The sequence below is a fragment of the Lissotriton vulgaris genome, chromosome 5 (assembly GCF_964263255.1).
Source record: "Lissotriton vulgaris chromosome 5, aLisVul1.2, whole genome shotgun sequence".
NCBI lineage: Eukaryota > Metazoa > Chordata > Amphibia > Caudata > Salamandridae > Lissotriton > Lissotriton vulgaris.
In genome coordinates this window covers 869,064,758-869,079,758 of record NC_141693.1, presented here as the reverse complement: position 1 = coordinate 869,079,758, position 15,001 = coordinate 869,064,758, and positions in this window count along the sequence as shown.

The following is a 15,001-nucleotide window of genomic DNA, read 5'->3' as shown; positions in this document are numbered from 1 at the left end:
CGTCCACGCTGCTGTTTTTAGCACTTGCACATTCACTATCACCAATTGTACATAGCACCTTGCACCAAGTGTCACTGGGTTGTCACATGATCCACTCTGTACAGTGCTGTCTTAACTGTATTGTCATGTGAGATTTTCCTGTTGCTTCTTGGTAAATAATACCACTTCTGTTGAAAATCTATTGACTCCTTGGTTCTTTCCCTTCCAGTAATGCATATTGCATACACTACTAAAACTGTCTTCGAATAAAACCTGTTGGGAATTGTTCTTGCTCACACGATATCTCCCATCCCAACGAGGTCTATGGGTTCTCTCCTGTTGTTCTTACACATCCCACTTCGAATACATTTTCCGAAACAGGAAAAGTACATATTCCATCAACATTCAGGTGGTATTCAATGCCCACAGTATCATAACTGATATTGTGTCACAATATCCAGGAAGCCCCCATGACTCCTAGATGTTGTGACTTAGCGGAAAAAACAGATGGCTGGAAAGAGGGGAATGTGATGATGGATATCTATTAGGTACAGAATAGAAATTTACCAAGAGATATATGTGCGGGTCAATTATTCATTATGTCATGTATCCTCACAACTATGTCTGTGTTGCCTGCGAAAGTGCATATGCCCGTCGCCCATGGATCCTCACACCATACCTTTCTCCCACTTTCCAAAATGTGCGCCAATATAACAATGCATATCGTAGCATCAGGAGTGTCATTGAGCTAACATTTGCCTACTGAAATTACATCTCAGGTGCTTGAACAAGGGGGGGGGGGGTTGTTACAATGTGCACCCGAAATAGCTAAGAGGATGGTACCAACATGTTCAATCCTCTACAATATTGCCACTAGGAGAGGCATAAACATTAAGTTCAGATTCAGAGGATCAAGATCCTGAGCCACCAATACAGCAGCGGAGAGATGGAAGCAAACCAGTGGATGGGAGAAGGCGCAGGTACCACATTGCCACACATTACTTTGGGAGGTACGTTGTTAATAATAGTGCATTGTGCATGTGATAGGAACACAAGATGCTGTAGGTGCCTGTAGACCAAAATACCTTTATTGTCAGGTACATGGTCCGTATTCAAACTAAACACACATTAGAAAATGAAAATACAACTCAGTGAACTCAGGTATCACATACACAACTGCATATACAGCTCAATGTTTCTTGCCCCTCCGACCAGATTGGCTACCTCCTTTTCATTTTACAGCATGTGCTCTGCTGCTTCTGTGTCTCAGAGGCCTGGCATCTGAGGTGTAGATACTGCTGATGTTAGTTCTCCTTCTCTGCCTGACCCCCTTGTTACATCACCACTAAAGTGGCAAATACTAACCTCTACATTGACAGTTCTCCTACACAGGTTTGCTGTAGCATGTGCCAGTTGCCCAATTGACTGGCTTAGGGCGTCCATTCTTGCTGCAGTGTATTTACCCTGTGTGTATAACCAGATGTCAGTGTTGGAGAGTTGTAGAGGTAGCTTCTTGCGAGCATCTGTACTGCTGTTTATTTTGTGGTCCAATTGGCTTTACTACTCTGCCATTTGCCCGGCAACATTTTCAAAACCCACCGCCATACTTTTATGCATGCTATGCAACTTCTGGTTCCTTTTCTTCATCTGTTTTTGGTGCCATGTTGATTTCTCAATGAACAAAAGAAGGTGCCAGTGCTGATATTAATAGTATTCATACAACAAGTGACCAAACAGAACTTGAAAAAATATTCAAGAACGGGAATTACTACTTAATAGTTTTTTATTTTAACATTATTAGGAAAAAAGAAGGCTTATATATTTTTTCATTTTTTACAAAGGGACATATTTACAAAAGGACACATAGAACTCAAGAAAGTGATTTTTATTCATCAGTCATACAGTATTCCAGACATATCACAGACACTCGAAACACATTCACACCACTCAGGGACGGGGACTATGTAAGACATAAACTACAGTTTAAAAATATGTACAATATATACTACAAGAGAAGCAAAAGGCCACTGTCTGCGGACACAGTTTAACAAAAAATGAAAAAACTGTTAATTTTTATACTGTACAATCCTAATTAGATCTACAAACAAAAACTTTTTTTGCTAAGAAAACTTGGTATTGTACTAGCGACTAAGGGAAACAACTGGATACTCTTGTCGCTCTCGCAGACACCATGTGGCAAGGGCCTACGCGCTTCGAATCCCGCTGATTTTCCTGGGATTCTCTTCAGGGCCTTATGTAGTATCTATATGGCAAAGAGAAGAATGAAACAGAGGAGAAAGGCATATTAAGGACAAGATTTTGCGAGGTTTAAATTTTTACAAAATAAAGAGACCAAACATCAGAAAACTTGGACAAAGTGCTATCCCATAACTCTCATATCTTACCGGTGGGTGAAAATCCCACTTGGAGAGGGGGATCGGGGGGAGGGTGGACTTCAATTGTCTTTATCTACAAATGCAAAGATATATGTTGGAGTTAAACATATTAGGGTGTGGATTGGGGAGGTTCTTAAACAAATCTAAATGCCTACTTGCCTGGTGCACATACTATGTAGACCTTAGTCTTAACAAGGAAAACTGGAGCACAATGGGAACCCAGGGTAAAACGAAGCGAAGCGCAAGGTTTCTACCTGTTAGGAGAATGAGGCTCTTTAGACTCAGCTTTTACTCGTCATATGATGAAAAAAGTCCGCGTTTGTAATCATGCTTACCAATGAAAGGTAGTTTACGTGGCTCCAGGCGGCAGAATGGTTTTAATCGTTTGTGGTGTTAGTCTACAAAATAGAAGAAGCGAGGATTATTAGAACGCATGGGCCAGCGCGTTTAATATAGAACACATGGCAAATAACTATTACCTAAGCTGGTCTGAATACATCCAGCAAAACGATTTGAAAATGCCCGGGCGATGCAGCTAGTTTAGGATCTAGAAAAAGGAACAACGAGGTTGGTTAGTACATAGTCAATCAACCGAAACATTATACAACGCGGCCGCCAAGTGATTGTGCTTACCGCTATTCTTAAAAGACGGGCGGTATGGCAGATGATCCGAAATTCAGTTTGCAGATGCCTGGAAAGATAGAAGATGGCATAAGGCGGGGCGCATTAACTTGCCATCTAACTAAGGAAATGTATAGACAATAAAGCTTACCGCCTAGTTAGTAAACACAGGCTTTTCCCAGTTCGAGCCAACACGCTGATGTGACTTGATTTAAGTTATGGCTGAGATAAAAGAAGAGCCAGTTTAGCAAAAAGTAATTCAAGTCAAAGAGAAGAGAGAACGGCGAGGAATGGAGGGTTTGGAGGGGTTTGCTTACTTGTTTCGTCTTAAGACGGCCGCCGGCCCGCTGGCGTTACATTCGGCACTAATCTCCAGCGCATGCGTGTAGCAGACCCTGAGATACTGCTTTCTGAAATGTATGCGGTTTGAAGGCGCGCTTTGAAAGTTAATGCAAAAGCCCGGGCTGGAGTCGGGAGCGTTGTGTAGGGGTGACTAAAAGTTCACGAAAGACTATCTGACCCGAGAATAATACATAAATGTATACAAAGATTTTGGCAAGACATTAAGCGGAACACGCAAACGGAACTTTCATCGCGGAGCCAAAAACGAAGAAGCGGAACTAAAATACTCGAGCAGTGTAACTAGAGATATGTCACCAAACTTGGTAAAATAACCTTAAAGCCTCTACATGTGCAAGTTCGTGAGTCAAAGATAACACGTAGGAAGGCTTACATGGGGGAAAGAAGCCATATACATCACAACTCGCATTGAACCTGGCATGTTTCATGTAGTGGTCTATATATAACAAATAGTTATAAAAACACTTGGTACTCCTATTTACCAGGGCATCATCAACAGATGAAAATTCTGCAGTTGGGTTAATGTTGTCATCATTTAAAAATTTCGCTCAGTTCATTAAGACCGGACGTGGTCGTGTCAAATTTGACAATCAGGTAGGCCTCTCTTTTAGACAATTGTAAGTTCATGTCACCCCCACGGGGATCTTTTTCAATACGCGATATCACCGTCCATCTTAGATCGTTGATCTTATGTTGCATTTGTGTCCAATGTTGCACCAATGGTGCGTTTTCAACTTTATGTCTCAGTCTCGATTTATGTTGAGCGATGCGTTGCCGCACTTCTTGACTTGTTTTTCCTATATACAAAAGTAGGCAGGGACATGTTATGCCGTATACAACAAACTTGGTTTTACAATTGCTGAATGAATTGTGTTTCCACGAGATTCCATTGTGTTGAAAAAGGGAACCTTCCACTGTGGACTCACAACAAAGACAACTTCCACATTTGTGGTGTCCCGTAACCGGGGGCATTCCCATCATTTGTCGTAACATGGGCGGCTTGGGTGTTGGCATTGCCGCACGACGATGTGATTGGCAATGTTGTTTTCTTTCTTGAATGCGAACAGGGGAAATTCTTGGAGGTTTCCATCTAAATTCTTAACTAGATGCCAATTTTGTTTTATAACTCTTTTGAGCTGGTTTGCATTAGGGCAAAAGGTTGTGACACATACCTGTCGCTTCACATCAGGTTTCTCTTTCCGTTCTAGAAGTGTTTCTCGTGGGGTCCACTGGGCTCGCTTCTTACAATTCCTCACTAACTTCTTCGGGTAACCTCTGTCGCAAAGCTTTGATATTAATTTCTCTGAATGCACATGGAAGTCTTCGTTATACGTGCAGTTTCGGCGGACCCGCAGAAACTGCCCGTAAGGGAGATTTTCTTTGAGACTCCGGGGGTGGTCACTGTTGAACATCAAAGATTTATTGCGGTCAGTGGGTTTAGTAAACAACGTGGTAGCCAGTTTACCTTCTTTTGGAAAGACCTCAACGTCAAGAAATGAAATTTTACTCGTGGACTGAGTCAAGCTGAATTTTATATCAGCAGTCCTGGAGTTTAGCCATTGATGGAACAGGGACAAGGTGTTACTGTCTCCTGTCCATATCATGAACACATCGTCAATAAATCGGAGCCATGCTCCGATATATTGATGGAATGGATTGTTGTTAAGTATAAAGGTGTTCTCATACATAGCCATAAATAGCACTGCCAATTCTGGCGCAAAGGGACAGCCCATGGCTACCCCTTTCACTTGGAAGAAGAATTCCCTGTTAAAACAGAAGTAATTCTTCTTCAAAGCAAAAGAAGCAAGGTCAAGTAGAAATTTGGTTGGTACCCGCATTGGGCGAGGTCTTGAGTCCAAAAAATTGGACAACACCGCATTCGCTTCGTCCTGAGGAATCTGTGTGTACAGGGATGTCACGTCTAAGGTGACCAGGGTATCCCTATGTTCACAGTAATTGATGTTAGACAGTTTATTGATAAAATCAGTAGTGTCTTGCAGGTAAGATATCACCTGGCACATGAATTCCTTCAAGAAACAATCTACGTATTTAGAAATGGGCTCAAGCAGAGAACCACATCCTGCCACGATGGGTCTGCCTGGCGGTTGGTTCTCATTTTTATGGATTTTGGGTAATACGTAGAACATCGGGGTTTTAGGGTGTTTGATTTTAAGATATTCCAATTGTTTTGGGCCAACAAAACCTTGATCGAACCCTTCTTGTATTATCATAAAGAGTTCATTTTGAAGGTCGATGGTCGGATCTTTGCCTATCTTGCGATAGCAGGTGGGGTCATTAAGTTGCTTCATTACTTCAGTAGTGTAATCATTAGTATCCCATACCACTATAGCAACATGGACTGTTCCAGCCCTCCACACACCTGTGTGTCCTCTGATGTCTGTGGGACTGGCAGAAGTGTTTGCGGCACAGACCGTATCCTGCGCCGCTGTTGACCATGGCTCAATTTAAATGGCTGGGGTGGTCTCACTATGGGAGCCATAGTCTGACTTGTAGATGGCTCTCATCCTCCTCTGGTGATGCAGGCTGGGATGAAAAGACAGCACTGGCAGGGATTTTATGTGATGTGGAGGGTTTAATTTGTGATTGGTTGGTGTCTTCTTCTTCATCCATGTGAGTTGCCTCACCTGCCTCGGACTCTACCCCTTCTGTGTGCTGTGCGGATACACCTGTGTTGCAGAAAATAATCAAGTTAATTTTTTTTATCTGTTTGTGTCAACTACTCGTACTTTTGTGTTTTAGTTACAATAAACTTTGATCAGCCTCACTGTCTTGTACTACATGTCCCATGATGCATTGGTGTGTATGCAGTAAGTGTTACCTTAACATGTCTCTGTGTATGACCCATTTGCATTCCCAGTACAATGCACATGCACCACTTGTTGTGTCCAGGAGTTGAGGTGTCCAAGTGTCCGAATCCAGCAACGGCCTCAGGCTCAATGGTGCCTTCCACCATTGTTTCCATGGCTGTATGTTGGGGTAATGTGGAGGGTCCACCCCGTATGGCATGGCTCTCTGCAAGGTGTCTGGCAGCCTTCCCCATGGCCCTCGACCTGATATCATACCACCTCTTGCCCCAACAACACTGATTTTTTCCTGCGTTTCAGTCTAGATTTTCAGTTTTTTTGGGCCTCATGGACAGTCATGGAGACCATACCAAACAACAAGTCAAGGTGGGTGCAACATTCATCTGTGTGGATTTTAATCTTCGTCTCACTGAATTTATATTTTCTCTTCCTGCCCCCTGTCTCCTTCTCTCCTTCCAGGCTTGCCATATTGTTTGAGGTTGTTTCCAGAGGCTCAAAGCTTTCAGACCTACAGAGTAGTCTGCCATACTTTCTCTCTGTCTCTCTCCTTCTCAGGCAGCCACTGGGATCACTTCCTAGTTCAGGTGTTTGGGTTTTGGGAGTGGCCCTTGTTCCAGGAAGTGTTTTTCCCTATTTCGAAATTGCATTTGCAACAAGGGGCAGTAGACATGAAATGTAAGGGTCAGCATCATCTGTTGTCCAACTCTTTCCCCTTTAAAATTCCTCTGCACATGCACCACATTACGAAGAGGAATTTTGAGGGAAAGCGACTCAGAATAATGGTAACATTTCAGATTTAAGTAGCCTAAAAACCTCGATATAATTTCTAAGCCCTACGTTTCTACATAGTTGGAGGATCCACTTTGATCTAGACCTATGATTTGCAGGACAGAAAAGCATTACATGGTGTTCAGTTTCTCCCAAAGTAGAGCAGCCAGGACATTCTAGTTTTACTGCACACTTCTATTTATTTGTGAATGCACGCAACGGAAGAGTGCCATGTCTGAACTGTAAGAACAGTTTTTTGGCCATGAATGGTTAAATACTGTACAAGGTCATTTCTAGTTTATATTGCTGTTTCACTTCCAGAAACCTTGATGTCAAGGACCAAGAGATCGAGCTTCGGTTTAATTGGGCTAGCTTAAAGTCCTTAAAGGCTTGAAATTAACGTTTTGTTTTGAGATGCTAGAGCAAGTCTCCTCCGGAGTTAACCACATATTACCATACCCAAAGGCAAAGCATATACTCCTAACATAGGCCAGCCATGGGAGGTTAGTAGCACATAACACACCTCAGTTCCTCCCTATAATTAATTAACTCTGACGTGCTCCAAATACGACGCCAGAATAGGAGAGGAAGAGAGGCGATTAGGTCTGGGATGGGGCCAATTCCTAATTACATCCTAAGCGGGGTCAAAGGCGTACTTTTTGGGAGACCCAACAGTCACCTGATAAATGTGTTCTCAGTCACCAGTAAGGAAAGGGCTGAACAGTGACCAAATAGTTCGGCACCATAGAGAGATGCTCCCCTTGCTTGAATTTTATAAATTTCAGCCGGGAGACCAATCACTTTTTGAGAACAATTTTTATGGGCTTTGAGAATGCCTCCCGTTGATTGAGTTAATTTCAAATTAGCCTTCATTATTTGGGTCTTCCAGTCCATTTTAACATTCAGTGTAATGCCCAAGTAATGGAAAATGGGCACTCTCTCTAAGGACCTGCCATCCATTTGGGGGTGTGGGCAGTCAATAGTTTTGGCATGAAAGACCATATATTTGGGTTTTTTATGGAGTATGTCAAAAAATTAACGAGAATTTTTCTGGGTTTCTGCTTTGTAAGATTTCTCTTGAAGGGGTCACGGTGTACTCTCTGTATGTCTTGCAACAGGTCCACCTCTGGCATATCTTTTAAAACTGTCCCCTTCAGCAGAGCTATGACAAACCCCTTGATATCCGCCCCCTCCAAAGATTCTGGCACATTCAGGATTCTCAAATTATTCAGACGTGAATAATTTTCCAAGCGTTCAATGTCTTCCTTAAGCTCTTTATTCTGTGCAGACAGCTTTGTGACCTCTGCCTCGGTAGTTCTCGCCGACTCCTTGATCTTAGGAAGCTCCAACTCCATTACCTCAGTCCTGAGAGTAACTTCGTCTACCCTCTTAGTCAGTTCATCACATGAAGCCTTTATTGCTGCTTGGTTGGCCTCAGAAACTGTAAATCTGTTGGCCATCTCGGCTTGATTGGTTTCAGATACTTTAAACCTACTAGTGATTTCTTCCTTCATGGCCAATAGAATATCGGCCAGCGAACCTGCATTTGCATCTGTTTTTTTTGTATGTAACACAACACCCATACCTGAACTATCAGAGGAGTCAAACCGACATTCAGATACATTTTGTGCTATGCTCAACATATCTGTGCTTCCGGCCGTTATTTGCTTGTCTTTTAGGCCTTCCTCCTCTAAAGCCGAATATCGATTGCTTAGGCCGATGTCCGCATGTACTATTACCCCTACGTCTACTGGGGCAGAACAATTGTCGATGCTGTTCCCATTGATACCTCCCTGTATCGGACCCTTTAGGGTGTTTATCTCTGGATTTATCTCTGAGATAACTGAGATGGACTGAGAGAACTGAGGGGGTTGAGTGCCCTTACTATTCTGTACAGGCTGAATGTTGGATGCTTGCTGGGCTAATTGAGCTTCCAGGGGGGAGCGGCTGGAGGCAGAGGTTGTGGTAATGGTGCTGGACATTACTTTATAATAAGATTTAAGTGAGGGGGTAACTTTTATATTTACTTCTGCCACTTTTGCCCCTATCTTTTTCCCCCTACTTTTGATGGTTTTGGGGCTTAAATACTCTTCAGAAGTGTTTAGTTTGGTTTTCCCCCTTCTTGCCCGCTCCTTCACTGCCAGAATAGGGGGAAAAATGCGTGGTGGATAAACAGGGTTTCCCTTGGCTGTATTAAACACTGTCCTGGCTCTTAGTGTATATCTGTTCTTTCTCTCGGGAGAATGACTTTCCTCGGTGCTGCTGGCCCTTGTTATGCTCTCTTTGGCGTTTTTGCCCTTGTCACAGCCTCCCTCTACATCCATGCACCTTACCATATCACTTGTGACGTTATTACTGCTGAGTTGGTGGTGGTTTAATCCTTGGAGAGCACTGGCACGTATATCACTCTCCCCACCTTCTCTCACTCGTTTTCTCTCTGCCTCTGCCTCTACATCGTTTATTACACAGCCAGCACTACTTTGCCCCCGTGTCGTCCTACTTGCGTTTTTTAATTCTGCTTTCCTCACAGCCTCAGCTCCGCAGACACTCCCGCTGGCTCTGCCGCCGCTACCCGGAACACCAGCAATGCAGAGTCTCGCCTCTTCCTCAGCCTGGCCGCCTCCTCCCACAGCCAGTGTCGATTCCTGGAGGCGTCGTTACCGCTCTCAGGCAGTTCGCGGTCACTTCCCCAGCAGCACCCGTCTTTGCCGATCTCCAACCTTTCACCCTTGCCTGACCGGTGAAAATAAAGATTCGGGGGCATACTCGACCAGCTAACCGTAGCTACGGTAAAGTCCGATGTAGTTCAGTGAAATAATTACAATACAGGGAAATATTGCAAAGTACTGGATGTAATTATATGGGTCTTTATAAAAAGTGCATTTCTATGCAGGAAAACTAGCTACTCCATAGGTAGGGGAAGGTGACCACGGCCGTTCAGCTAGCGGCCGCCATGTTCCTCGTAACCCCGCCCCCTGTTCCTCGTTCCTAATTTTTTGACATACTCCATAAAAGAACAGATTCTCTCCACTGCATTGAAAGTAGGCTCCATACACTTCAACAGTTCCAACCCCTTTACTTTTTATATAAGATCTGACATTTCATATATCACTGCAGCAAGGCAGTGGGAGTTGGGGAAAAGACTAGAGGAGCTAAATAGCTTAGGAGCTAAGGCACAGTTGAAGTTTCCGGCACAGCTGAGAGTAATGTGGAACAACCATATGCACTTGATTAAGTCAGGGGAGGAAGCCGATGCCCTTATAGCCAAGACTAGAGACAGAAAATAGGGGCAGGGAGCGAAATAGATTTAGACAGATTAAGTGGGTCTTTAACCTAAATAATGTGTAACTAGTATAAATAATAACTGTGATCATACAGTTGCTCCATGGAGGGGATAGATGGCTAAATAGGCTTTTGCCTATTAGCAGGGAGGGTTCCTCATGGTCAGAGAGGGCACGGGGTTAGGGGAGGGGGGTTAGGTTGTAGGGGGGGCACGTGGTGGGGGAGCAGTGGGAAAAAAGGAAAAAAAATTCAACCTCATCTAAACCTTCTATGTAATTGTGTTAAGTCTTGCCTCAAAAAAGGGTCGACACTCACGGGTAGGAAAAGAGGAGAATGGCTGCTGTGACCTCAAGGAGTAGTGGGGCAATATTCATCTCGTGGAACGTCAATGGCTTAAGATGCCCTCGGAGGCAGAAGCTTATATTTAAACATTTAGAATTGTCAACTGCACAAATATGTCTGTTACAGGAGACACATTTGAGCTATGAAGAAAGCATCTCAATTTTTTCAAGAGTTACTTAGGTAAAGAGCTTTGGCGCTTCAAAACAAACAGCCCAAAATAGAGGGGTCGTCATATTAATTAAAAAAGGGACGCCATGCGATATAAAAAAAGCACAGTCAGATTCTTCTGGTAGATGGTTGATCGCTACATTAGCATTTGAAAATCGTGATATGGTCTGTGCCTCTTTTTACGGTCCAAATTCGGACGATCCAGATTATATCTATAAACAACAATCGATATTGATGCTGGAGCCGCCACCATACGTGATAGGGGGAGATTTTGATGTTCTGATCGACCCCCTTAAGGATAGGTCTAATTTAAGTCATTATAAAGGTGCAGTGAAGGTACGAAGGGCGTTAGTTAATATGATCCACGATATGGACCTGGTTGATCTATGGAGGGAAATAACGGGAAACGAGAAGGGTTTTACCTTTTATAGTAAAAAGCACCGTCATTCCTCCAGGATTGACTATATTCTTTTAGATAGAGGTTCATTAGCCAACATTGAGGAGATTTCAGTTCTCCCGAGTCATCTGTCTGATCATGCACCTCTACATATTGAATATCAGATCGAGGAGGTACAGCGGCGGTCACTAAGGTGGACCCTTAACAGGACCAAGCTGCAGGACCCTGATGTGATCGCCGCTGTACAGGCCTCGGCCTTGGAGTTTTTCATGTTGAACTCCGACTCAACAACACCCGATGTAGTTTGGGACACCTATAAAGCCTGGCTCAGAGGGAAACTCCATGGAGTCATCTGTTATAAGAACAAGATTGAAGCGGGGGTACTAAATGGTATCGAAGAGAGGATAAGTGGCTTGGAGAGAGAAAGAGATGGTGCTAGTAATGGGGACCGGGAGCAACTCACTCAAATCTTGGGGAAGTTGGAAGAGGCAAGATCAGAATATAGAGGGAAACTAGAAGCTAAATGTAGAGCACAGTGGGATACTTGTAAGATGCAGAATTATGAATATGGAGAAAAGGCTGGTGCTTTATTAGCATGGAAAGCCAGAACCGACCGAGCTAGGAATGACATAAAAGAACTAAAAATAAACGCTGGCGGGGAAATTTCAAATAAGACCGAAGATATACAGACCTGTCTTCTCTCTATGTTCTCAGACCTGTACAGGGAAGATCTGTTTCCCCGACCATGTGTGATTCAGTCATTTCTCAGTAATAAACAACTTCCAGTTCTCTCGGAAGAAAGCAAAAACAACTTAGACGCTCCCTTTACGTCAGAGGAGATCGTAGCTCAGATAAATAAATCTAAGAATAAAAAAGCTGCAGGATCAGACGCGCTCCCGAGTGAAATATATAAACATCTCAAAGAGGAGCTCCTTGAACCCTTGGAAGATACCTTTAATTCAATCTATGGTTTCGACGGAAAGGTCCCTAACACCTGGAAAGAGGCAATAATAGTTCTGATATTGAAACCAGGTAAGGATCCAAAAAAGGCAGACTCTTACCGCCCAATCTCCCTGCTGAATGCCGATTATAAGATCTTTATGGGCATTTTAGCAGGGAGATTGGCCAAACTGATACCTGGGTTAATACATCCAGATCAGAAAGGGTTTGTCGCAGGTAGAAATATACAGGAACAAATACAGCTTCTTATAGGTAACATCGACCTGGCTATCCAGAGGTCAGAACCCTTGGCCGTTGTCGCTGTCGACGCGGCCAAGGCGTTTGACAGAGTTTGCTGGGCATATCTATGGGAGGTTCTGAAGGTTATGGGTTTTGGTCCTATTTTTATTCAGACCTTGCAGAATTGTTATCAGGGTGCCTCTGCCCGAATATTTTTGAATGGGTTCCTCACTGCGAGTTTTAATATTCAGAGAGGAACGAGGCAGGGTGCCCGATTTCACCTCTTTTGTTTAATTTATATGTGGAACCGTTGGCCCAGATGATCAGATTGGCTGAGTCAATTTATCCATTCAGATCAGAACATTACGGCTCAAAAATAGCTTTGTATGCTGACGATTTGGTGCTGTATACAAGCGACCCGGATACAGCTATTATAAGGGAGGAAGAGCGTATGCGCGAGTTTGGAGTAATTCCTGGGTTTCTTGTTAATAGAACCAAGACGGAGGTGATGTGTTGGAATTTGGAGTGGTCAGGGACAGAAAGTGAAGAGATGAGATACTTGGGGATTTATGTAGTGAAGGAAATTGAAAAGATCCCTGAGCTAAATCTAAAGAGGGTGGTAAAGGAAATTGACAGCTTATTCAGTAGATGGAGAAATCTCCCATTGACTATGTAAGGGAAAATCAACTTAGTAAAGATGGTCATCCTTCCTAAACTGTCATACCTCTTCTCTTCAATTCCTCTGACATTTCCGAGTAAAAGTCTGAGTAAAGTACAGAGTAAGATCAACAGTTTCATTTGGGGCAACAAAGGGGTTCGACTGGCGTGGAAAAAACTTAGACGCAGATTAAAAAAAGGAGGGTTAGCGCTCCCAGACGTAAGGCTATATGCAGCAGCGCTCCAGTTTAAAAGCATACTGATGCTGTTAGTTAAGCCAGGGGAATCAGCCTGGGGGAGGCCGTTAGGCGAAATGGTGCGGGTAGAAGGGGGAGGAGATGGTGAAGCATTTCTGTATAAATTTGGATCACCTAGGTTCTTCAAGAGGGTTCGTTTGAAGGTTCTAAGGGCATCTCTGGAGATTTGGTTTAGGCTCAGGCGTAGCTGGGGTATTGGATACTACTCTGATTATGCCCCTATATGGGATGCCCCAGGAACCCCGGATTGCTTGCAGGATGGTTTGGCACTGCCGATAAAGAGGGCTGGTGTCAAAATTTGGTCTGAACTGTTGGACACTGGGGGGATATATCCCTGGGATTACCTGAGGGCCAAGATTGGCACTGGGCTCTCGAGATTCAAGTACATACAGTTAGTGGAAACAGGGAGATTGAAGACTTGCTGCAAGGGACACGCCCATTGAATAAGGAAATCTCTATCTGGTACAATAGTCTGTTGGAGGCCGAAGACCATGAGACACCTGCCCTTGTTGCAGTGTGGACGGGAACCCCACTCGGGCCACCAGCAGACCTTTTATATGAATCCTCATTGAAGACCCTGTACAGATCTGTTAAACCTGCCTGCCTAAAAAAAAATCATTTCTTTGTTATTAATAGACTTTATTACACCCCGGCAAAAATTGCAAAGTTTGCTCCTTATCCTGTCCCTAAATGCCCCAGATGTGCAGTACCTCTTGCCAATGACCTACATATTTTCTATGAGTGCCCAGCACTCACAAGATTTTGGGCTGAGGTAGGTGACAACTTACTGGACATACTTAACACCAACTTCGAGATAAATATGCAACTGGTATTCTTTTGAGATGATGGTCGCCTCAGCCAGAACCTCTCGCAGAAAGATAGGGGTCTACTACTGAACTTGATATTGCTGGCAAGAAGGGAAGTGTGTAAGAGGTGGAAGGACCCCCTCCCCCCGCAAAGAGAGGATTGGCTTAAAGCTGCATTCTCTATGGCACGACTGGAGTATGATGGAGTGGAAGATAAGATCTCGAACATTTGGCACCCCCTGGTGAGCTGGGGTAAGGACCTAAGATTACTGTAACATCATTGGTCTTATGATTACACCATGGTCCCTTACAAAACAATGGGACTGGTCGGACGACCCAAGCGCGTGCGGTAATCCGTAGGGGCGACAGATAATGAAGGCGGCTTCATAAGACCCGCAGAGGCTTGTAAGGTGAGATGAGGACCAAAAAAAAATAAACAAAAAAAACACATATTTGGGTTTTTTGACGTTTATCTCCAAATTTATTTTCCTACAGAATGCGCTGAACTCATCCAAAACACGCTGCAACCCCATAGATGATTTAGACAGGAGCAGCGTGCCATTAGCAAACATTAGGGCTGGTATTTTCCTATTTGCTAACTTTGGTGAGTCTATATCCTTCACAGCTAAAAGTGTGTCAATTAAGCCGTTCAGGAAAAGAGAGAAAAGGGTGGGCGCCAACACACATCCCTGTCTCACCCCTTTCTTGACAGGGAAAGGGGCAGTCAGATCTCCATTCTTGCCAAATCTTACCCTTGCGTAAGTGCCTTCGTGAAGGTGTTTTAGAAACTTGCAAAGGTAGACCGGCACCCCCAGGTCATATAGGAGTCCCCATAGCTGCTCACGATGGACACTATCAAAAGCAAACTTAAGGTCCACAAAAGTCAAATAGAGGCAACCCCTCCCAAGGTATTGTATTCCAGTAAATTAACTTCTATCTAAAGATTTGGTCTATAGTCAAAGTT